The sequence below is a fragment of the Aethalodelphis obliquidens genome, unplaced genomic scaffold (genome assembly GCF_003676395.1).
Source record: "Aethalodelphis obliquidens isolate GAN/ISIS:26980383/991018 unplaced genomic scaffold, ASM367639v1 scaffold3, whole genome shotgun sequence".
NCBI classification, from domain to species: domain Eukaryota; kingdom Metazoa; phylum Chordata; class Mammalia; order Artiodactyla; family Delphinidae; genus Aethalodelphis; species Aethalodelphis obliquidens.
In genome coordinates this window covers 25476266-25486158 of record NW_020837947.1, presented here as the reverse complement: position 1 = coordinate 25486158, position 9893 = coordinate 25476266, and the positions used below count along the sequence as shown (strand labels likewise).

The 9893-nt window shown below is 40.9% G+C and overlaps 1 long non-coding RNA gene across 3 annotated transcripts; it reads right to left on the bottom strand.

Annotated features, from left to right (window-relative positions):
- Nucleotides 1–845: 845 nt before the first annotated feature.
- On the bottom strand, nucleotides 846–9866 carry LOC113608662 (uncharacterized). 3 transcript variants are annotated; one of them, XR_003428385.1, is made up of 4 exons: nucleotides 9664–9866; nucleotides 8092–9266; nucleotides 3991–4134; nucleotides 846–3891 (listed from the first exon to the last, which is right to left on the bottom strand). It is a non-coding gene; the product is annotated as an uncharacterized LOC113608662 (long non-coding RNA). The 3 variants fall into 3 exon arrangements; XR_003428383.1 differs by lacking the exon at nucleotides 9664–9866 and having other exon boundaries at nucleotides 3991–4770; nucleotides 8092–9657; XR_003428378.1 differs by lacking the exon at nucleotides 9664–9866 and having other exon boundaries at nucleotides 8092–9657.
- Between the last annotated feature and the right edge of the window lie 27 nt (nucleotides 9867–9893).

Here is a 9893-nt window from a genome sequence, read left to right as displayed (position 1 = left end):
GACGAAATCTGTCTTGGATTGAAGGGGTGAGGAGAAGGGAACTGAGCCTATTCTAGGTCAGGATGGGTTCAGATGCTGGACTGGGATGGAACACGCAGGTAGGAGAGGAGAGGCAACAGCAAACCCAAGAGTGAAGATCTGAGATAGGCCCGGGAAATGAAGGGCAGATGACCCAGCATTTATCAAGCACCTGTTTGACAGGTGAGGCTATAAAGCAGGGGGTACCAAGTGAACTGCTGGAGAGCACTCAGTTTACAGGTGAAACATGCATGATTGGAAAACAGGTCCTCTGACTTCTAAATAGGTTCCTCTTTATCACACTGCCAATCCTATCAGAGCTTACTATTGGGAGCAGAATAGAAGGTTTCCATTATTTTCAATGATCTGGAACAGATTAAACAGCATAGAAATCATCTTTTTTTGGAAGGTATTTATGGAATTAGTCTTTCAAAATATCCAAATCTGGCTTTAGGAGGATTACATTTTAGGAAATATTTTAAATTCCTCTTTGGTTTTCCACCTAATTGGTTTCTTTTGTTATTTTTTTTGCTTTTTTCTTTTAAGCCATTCCTTGAGTCAATTTTGGTAATTTAAAATTCCTGCAAAAGAGTACTGATTTTATCTAAATATTCAATTTCTTTGCTTAATGTTATAAATACTATTTACTGCCTAAGTATCCTCTATATCTGTGGTTAAAACCCATTTCCCACATCAAATGGTGTTACTGTTTTCCTCCTTTTCTTCATGGTCATGGATACCAAGGATCTTTTCATAGAACCACCTCCATATTTTCCATACCATTCCATTCCGCTGCTTTCTTTCTTTCTTTTTCTTTCATTCATTCATTCTTTCTTTCTTTCTTTCTTTTTTTAATTTGATAGGAGGAGTGTTACAGGGAATCTCAGGTGCAGAGATAAGAGTTAATCATACTTCCTTCTTTATGACTCATTTTTACAATTGCTCTGTACAAGACTCTCTATTTCAATTCTTTTATTTATTTTTTTACTTTACTGTAATCCCTACCCCCATTCCTTTCTCCTAAATAGACTTCTTCCAGTTCTTGGATCAGTGTGTTTTCTAGAAAAACATAATATCTTTTTTATTTATTTCACTCTGTAATTTTTAAACCTATCCATATTGTATGCTTATATTAGTTTCTTATTGCTGCCATAACAAATTATCTCAAATTCAGAAGCTTAAAACAACAAAAGTTATTATCGTATGGTTCTGGAGATCAGAAGTTCAAAGTTAATATCAACTACCACCTTAAGTCACTGGGCTAACGTCAAAGCGTTGCCAGGGTTGGTTTTTTCAAAGACTCTTAGGGAAGAATCTTGTGTCCTTGACTTTTTCAGCTTCCAGAGGCCACCTGCATTCCTGGGCTCATGACCCCTTCCTTCATGCCAGCTTCTTGCTTCCTTCATTACATCTCCTACTCCTGTGATCCTACTGCCTTCCTCTGTTAAGGACTCCTGTTATTGCACTGGGCCCACCTGGGTAATCCAGGATACTCTTCCCCCACCTCAAGACTCTTAACATTACTTAATCACATCTGCACAGGTTCTGGGGATTAAAACGTGGCCATCCTTAGAGGACCATTATTCAGCCTACAACAGTACTCATCTAATTCATCTCTTCTAACAGGTGTGTAGTATTCCATGTCATATGTGCACCATCCTTAACTTATCCATGCCCCGAGGGATGGACACCTGCTAACATGGACACCTCTTCAATGAATATCCTCTAACACATCCTCTTAAGAATCTGTGTGAGACTTTCTCAATGCTATACAGAGGGAAAATGAGGGGTGGGAGGAGCTGATACAAATTACCAACCATCTGGAAGGGTACAAGGGCCTAGCGTGATATCAGTACAAATCCCATGTAAAGGTGTTTGAGGAAGTCCACCCTTGATAGGAGACCCGAAAACAATTTTCCCTAAAGGGCCAAAATTCCATGCCATAGCCCTGAGTTATACCCAGAAATGTTGCTAATTGCAGTATGTAGACAGGCCATTTCTCCAATATGTCTAGGTTGCTCTCCACCTGCAGTGCAAGGAGGTTCTTATTTCCCACACATCCCTGCTAACATGGTAATAATATCTGCGTATAGTCAGGCCATCCAAGATGGCTGTTCTCTTGCTCTCTGTACATCTCCTGCTCAACCGGCCCTGCTTGACACACATGACTATCCAATACTCTTTTTTTTTTTTTTTTTTCCCCTGGCCGTGCCATGCAGCATGCGGGATCTTAGCTCCGCAACCAGGGAACGCACCCTCACGCCCTGAATTGGAAGCGCGGAGTCTTAACCACCGGACCGCCAATACGCTTGATTACAGGGCTTAATTAGTCCCTGCCTACATGCTTGCCTCTGCCCCAGCCGCTGGTTTCCCTGGTAATTGATGGGCCAATCAGATGTCAATTCCGCCTGTAAATGGTAGCCTCCTTCTCCCCCAGATAGTGCAAATGGTTGCCATGTCCTGCCTGGCGGTCTGCAGTTCACAGTGGGATGTCGCTCCAGGACCCTTCTGCTTCAGACCGGTAAGACCCCTGTCCAATGAACTGTTGCTGTCTCTGTCGCCGTCTCTGGTCTCTTTCTTCAGTCTCAAGGCTGGGCAACTATAAGGCGTGCAAGCCTGCGGGGTGCGGCCCAACAACCTGATTTTCTAATTATTTACTCTTCTTAAGGGAGCTAATGTTTTCTCATTATTTTCATCAAGTTCCTATCGTGAGGTTAACCGTCTGTTGATATGCTTGTTATCCATTCTGCTTTCTATTTCTAGGAATCTTCACTCATTTTCTTCCAGGGTATTTCATTTGTGGTGGTGGTTGATGTTGCTGTTTTTATCCATTTGCAGGAATTCCTTGTGTTTTCTAGATTTATTACTTGTCAGTTATAAATATTGCAAATACCTTCTCTTAATATACTGTGCATCTCAGCTTTTCTATGTTGCCTTTTATTTAGCAGGAGTCTTTAATTTTGACATAGTCAAGCTCATTAGCTTTTTACCTTAGAGTATGAGTACTTGCCTTCTAACTCACTAATTTCTACATTTATTTTCATTTCTTCCTTTCCCTTGTTTTTTGTTTACTCTGTCTTTTTTTCTCGAGTATCTTGAGCTAAATGTCTACATAATTTTCATCTTTCAGTTTTTAATTTAATCAGTGGATATTAGTTAATATTCCTTTGGTGAGAGATGTTTTTGAACTTGACAAATTTTCAAGTAAATTTTTAATGTATTTTGCTTCAATCTTTAACCAAAATATTTTTCTGCTTTGAGCTATTTCCCATCCAGTACTTTGTAGATGTTAAGTGCATTCACAAAAAAGGTATATTTTATTATAGCTGGACTAAATTAAATATATTACTGGAAATCGCAGTCTGCATGTCATAAAGAGGAAAAGTAAGGTATCCATTAGCAAGTGAAAAGAAACTGCAAGTACAAACCAAGCCCAGCCCTTCCTATCTTAATTTCCTTCTCTCAGCTGTTAAATTTTGAAACTTGGGATTGTTTTGAGATGTTGATTTTTACTTTACTTGTTTGTATGACGATGGTGATTTGTGGGAACACTTGAAATCCTTTGGTATGGAAACAGTAAGATTAGAAAGGGAAATTGAAAGTCATTTTGTCAGTTCATTATTATCATACAATTTTTTAATTATTGCAATGAGGATAAACTAATCTATACAGAACCTATATTTTCAGCCAGTGCAGCATATACAAACTGCAACTTTAGAAAGCAAAAGAAATATAGAAGCTGAACTATATTTTATTCACTTGTTCAACAAATGTTAAAGGCCTACCACGTGACACTGTTCTGAACACTGGGAATACAGCAGTTAACAGGGTAGACTAGATCCGCAGTCTAATGGAGCTTTTGAGTGAGAGAGGCTGTGATAAAGAAATAAACAGATAAATAAATAAGGTAATTTTAATACAGGTATTAAACGAAAAAGATAAAACATGATGGCATATGAGCCAATAACTTACCTGATAAGAAGCAGGCACCCATCCACATGGAGGTCACCTGGTGGAACATCTGGGTGGAGCCACAGCAAATGCATATGAGCCCAACGACGCCCTTCTCTTCTTCCTCCAAAATGCAGCAAGAATCAGGCTTATTAGCGTGGACAGCTAGAAATGAGAGAAACTGTTCCACATGCCTGTTCATCACAAAATTCATCACACAAACAGAATTGAGTGTTACACTCTTCTCTCGTGATGAGACATGCAACAGGGAGAAGTCATCCTTTTGCAGGAAGGCTAATTTTGGAAAAATGTTTATGGATTGTTTTCTTGGAGAAAAGTGGGGAGAAATAGGTTCAGATATCCATAAGGATAGACTTCTCAGCCAGTAACCACCATTTCCCAGGGAAGTCAGACAGCCCAGCTCTCAACACACAAATTCAAACATCCCAATTCAGCATGTTTCTTCCACCCCAAACTTTTCATCCAACCAGAGGGGTTCCTTCTCAGTCCTTCCCCCTCCAATTTCCATCCCAGGTAGCTCTAGGCTTTCACATTCCAGGATATTTCCCCAGGCATCTATATCTCTTCTGTTTCTTACCAGAACAATTTATATCCACCCTATCCAACATCCTCTTAACTCCTAGGCTCACATTGAGACCTCAGCAAAAGAGACGGCCCCTTCAGATACTAAGGCCACCCATTAGAAGGCAATGGCAAGGACTTCCCTGGTGGTCCAGTGGTTAAGACTCTGCTTCCACTGCAATGGCTGTGGGTCTGATCCCTGGTTGGGGAACTAGGATCCTGCATACCACGTGGTGTGGCCAAAAAAAAAAACCACAGGCAGTGATAAGTTATAAATGAGACCAAGACCCCTTTAAAATTCTGTCTCCTATTGTGATTTGGCATTCTACCATTTTCAATAACAATTGTTTTGTGTTGTGTGTTGTATGTGTTGTTCAGGTTTTAGAAGCTACATAACCAGCATGTATTACAGTAACTTCATGGTGCTGACAAGCGTCTGTACAAATTTCGTTAACTGAACTGGTTCTGAAGCTGATTCATTGTGGCTTTCCTTGACTGACCTTATAAATTACTTAATTTCAACATATAGTCTGTCTCACGGTGCTTCCTAATTTCTTAAGACAACTAGTCTGAAGATAAGATGGAAAAGAAGACCATATTTACAGTAGCATCTAAAAAGATAAAATACCTAGAAAAAGATGTTTTAAATGTGCAACTTCATGTGAGGAAAATTGTAAAGCCCTCCTGAAGAACCTAACAATAGACTTTGCAGGGGTTCAGAGCATACCACCCTAAAATATGCCACTCTGATGTAAGGATTATTCTGAGCTAAAGGCAATTGAAAAGAAGCAGACACACACACACACACACACACACACACACACAAAAACATTTCTGCCCTCCCTTCCTCTACCAAGAAAGGCAGGACAATTCTTTTTTTTTTTTTTTTTGCGGTACACGTGCCTCTCACTGTTGTGGCCTCTCCCGCTGCGGAGCACAGGCTCCGGACGCGCAGGCTCAGCGGCCATGGCTCACCGGCCCAGCCGCTCCGCGGCATGTGGGATCTTCCCGGACCGGGGCACAAACCCGTGTCCCCTGTATCGGCAGGCGGACTGTCAACCACTGCGCCTCTAGGGAACCCCAGGGCAGGACAATTCTTAATCAACAGAGACAACTTTAGACTCTTATCAGCCCAGAGAAATCTACATAACAAATCTTACTAACTAGTCCTCATCTTCCATTGGTTTCACACATGTATCTACCTTCCCACAGTTTACAAGCCCTTAAAAACCTAAACCCCTTATCCTTTGTCTTGTCACTTCTTAACAAATGTATTGTTCTTTCGCTAAGATACTATGTAAGCCCCAGTTCTAACCACCGCTTTGAGTTATTCATCACTGATGAGTACAGCACGTGTTAATAAAGCGTTTTTTCGGGCTTCCCTGGTGGCGCAGTGGTTGAGAGTCTGCCTGCTAATGCAGGGGACATGGGTTCGAGCCCTGGTCTGGGAGGATCCCACATGCCGCGGAGCAACTAGGCCCGTGAGCCACAACTACTGAGCCTGCGCGTCTGGAGCCTGTGCTCCACAACAAGAGAGGCCACGATAGTGAGAGGCCCGCGCACCATGATGAAAAGTGGCCCCCGCTTGCCACAACTAGAGAAAGCCCTCGCACAGAAACGAAGACCCAACACAGCAAAAATAAATAAATTAATTACTAAACTCCTACCCCCAACATCTTCTTAAAACTAATAATAATAATTGGAAGAAATCTTATAACTACATCAGCCACCTAGAAATTCAAGAACTTCCTCAAATATTAAAAATAAATAAATAAAAAATAAAGTGTTTTTTCTCTTGTTAGTCTTTTGTCGGTCTCATTGCAGGGCCCCAGCTGAAGAACCTGGCAGTTAGAGGGCAATAGTTTTTCCTCCCCTAGAACTTCAATGTATATAAAGACATATCTTAGATATCATGGATAGAAAGACTCAATAAGGAAAAGGTGCCAGTTCTCCCAAAGTTAACTTCTAAATATGGCATTATCTGCCCCAAATAACACCATAAAGTTCATGTGGAAAAATAAATTTAAATAGCTAGATAAACTAAAAGAAGAAAGAATGTGGGAGAGTCAGTTTACCAGATATTAAAACTCACCACAGAGTCTTAATAACTACATGTCTGGTTGGTACATAAATAGACCCGTAGATTTGAAGAAAATTTTAAAAATAGACACACATTCAGTAATATAGTGTATGATAAAGATGACATCTATATCAATAGAAAAAATGGATCTTTAGATTAATGGGACAACTTGTCCACCTAAAGAAAAGATAAAATAAAATTGGATCTATACCTCACATTATACATAGGGATAAACCTTCAATTATAGCAAGTATTTAAAAGTATAATGAAGTTTTTAAAAATCACAGAAGACAACGTAAGTGAATTCCTTGCTAACCTTGGAGTAGGGAAGTCCCTTATATGACTGAAAATTCATGTCATAAAATCAAAGACGATAAACTACATATGTATTTTAAAATCCATTAGCATGACAAATACACCATAAGCAAAGTAAATGACAAAATAGTAAGCTGGAAAAAAATTGCAGATCCTATAAATGACTAATACTGTTCTCCTGAATAGATAATGAACTCCTAAGGAGCTCCCAGGAATAAAGAAGATTAGGAAGAACCCAACAGAAAAACAGGCAAAGCACATGAACAGACATTTCATAGAAAAATATTCATAGCCAAATGGAATACAAATTAATATGAGAAATACAAATAAAAATGCCATTACTTTACCATGAAGAGAAAAATGGCGCAGGCCCTGTGCAGGGGACTCTGGCACTACTTGCCAACATGACAGGTTCTGTGATCCTTAGACCGGGCAGTCCCACACCTGAGCATCTTTCTTACAGTTACATCTGCACACATAGTAAATGAAAACGTGCAAGACTGCTTATTGTGACGGAGTTTGGATAGGACCCAAATAAAACATGGCATATTTACAAAATCAGTCCTATGCAGCTGTAAAAAAAATAATGAGCAACTTTTCCGCACTGATGTACAGAGGCATTTGGGCTGTCCTGTTAAGCAGAGAAAACAGCATGCAAAACTCAATACGACGTGGGCTGCATTTTTGTGTAATAAAATGAGGAGGATGGGTAACAGTATATTTTGTTCTATCTGCGTATGTAAAAAGACCTGTTGGAAAGGTAAATACGCCAACAAACCAAAAGTAGTACAAAGAGTGGGAAGTGAGAGAGGATAGGACAGATGGGAAGGGACAGATGTGAAGTGGACTTCTTTGTGTGTACCTTTTATATCATTTTGATTTTGAACAGTCTAAATATATTAGCAACTTGGAAAAAAATAGAGTGTTATTTGAAACAAGAGGGTTTTTCATTGCAAATGAGACAGTTCTTTAGTTTCCATACTTTACAACATGACTTTTCAGCTGTTTTTTTCTTTATGGCAAGAGTCATGGTGGATAATTACACTTAATCTCAAAATATCCCCCTCCCTACACACTCACGCTATATCCCCACCAGTCTCTCCTCCTGCCCACCATGTCCCCACTCAATCGATGAGGGCCTTCACCTCCCAGCCTCTGACACCAGCTGTGTTCACTCCTTCATCAGATTTGTGTGCAGTTTGCAGCAAGCTGAGTCCAAAGCATTAAAAGCCATCACTCCCATATATGTCCATGATATGATGAAAAAGAAAGAAAGCTTCAGTGTAACCAAAATACTTCGACAGTGACTTAGAATAAAATTGTGAAGTGAGGATTGTCCTTGATTCACTTCTCTCTCCCATTCTAAGGACCACCTGCCACACTGCGCTGTCTTCTTCCCTGGGATGCTCAGCTCCCACCTGGTACCCAGCGCCTTCCCGTGAAGAAGAGCTCCAATGGGTTGAGCCCCACATAAGGTAGCTGTTATTTATCATGTACTCATTTATTCTCTCCCTACCTTATTCCAGCTAGTGCTTTAGAAAGATGGTAGGATTACTTTCCACTTTTTTATGGAAATAGAACCTGAGGCCCAGAGAACTAAGTAAATTCCCATTATCCCCAGAACTTCAAGTAGCAAAATCAGGACTGGAATCTAGGAACATCTCATGCCTAAACTTGCCTCTCTTGCCTGACCTGTATACACACTATCGCTGTATCTTCCTCATGGAGCAAGGAAGATTTCTCTCTCTCTCCCTCTGTCCTGTCCACTATTCCTAGGGAGCTATCGCTGTGGAAATCAATCTGGTAAATTAAATGTGCTCTAATGATAAGGGCCAATAAGGGTTAATAATAGCCTGTCATACATAATAGCTAAGGTTTATTGAGCACTTACTGTGGGCTAGTGAGTCACTGAGCAAAATGCTTTATTTATGCAACATTATAATCTTTACTAGATTTTTAAGAAGTGGACATTACTATTACCTTCATTTTACAGATGAAGACATTTAGACTTAGAGGACAGGGACGTTCCCAGATTATTGTTAAGAAGTGGCAGAGCCTGGATGGGACCAGATAGGACATTTTGAAACTGGGTGCTCGGCCATCGCACGGGTCTGCCTCTCTCATTCATCCCTCCAGAGACACTTGTAACTGAAGGAAACAGTCTTGGCTGAAGAACAGATTTAATCGCAAGAAATAAATCTGAAATAGTGACCTCCTAATCTCCAGCTGGGAGATACTTGCTACATGAAGGAGCTTTCTTAAGGACTTTCCCAGCTCTTCCAAATATGCATACTTCCTCTGTAGGCCAGTCTTGGCTCCCCTGAAATCAACCCAAGTTGAGTTTTTATACTGAATCAAAATAAGACTATGTTTCTCCTTAGGTCTCAAGGGATTCGTGGTATATGCGTCCAAAGAAATCACATCCACAACTCAACAAGTTGCATCCCTACAACATCTGGCCAGTCGGCAGCTTCCAGGGCCAGTTACTCTAATTTTTCAGCCCCAAACCCTTTCTTCCAGCTCTAAGTGTATTCTCCCTTAGTCAGAGAGGGAAGGCGAAACGCATTCCCAGGCAAGCATTTTCTCAAGAATGTTCCGGGGAACTTTATGTCCATAAGATGCTTTGTCCCCTCCCCAAAGTGTGAGTTAAGCCGTTTGGGAACGATGGACCTGCACCATACATGCATTTTTTCTCACTGGAATTAAACTACACTTACCTCACACACAAAAAAAGGAAGGAGTCGTGGGAGAATCCTTTATATCCTCTATTTCTCTTCCTCCATTTCAAACTAGACTTGGTCTCCACCATCAAAAGAATAGAGAGGGGCTTCCCTGGTGGCACAGTGGTTGAGAGTCCGCCTGCCGATGCAGGGGGCGCAGGTTTGTGCCCGGGTCCGGGAGGATCCCGCACGCCGTGGAGCGGCTGGGCTCGTGGGCCATGGCCGCT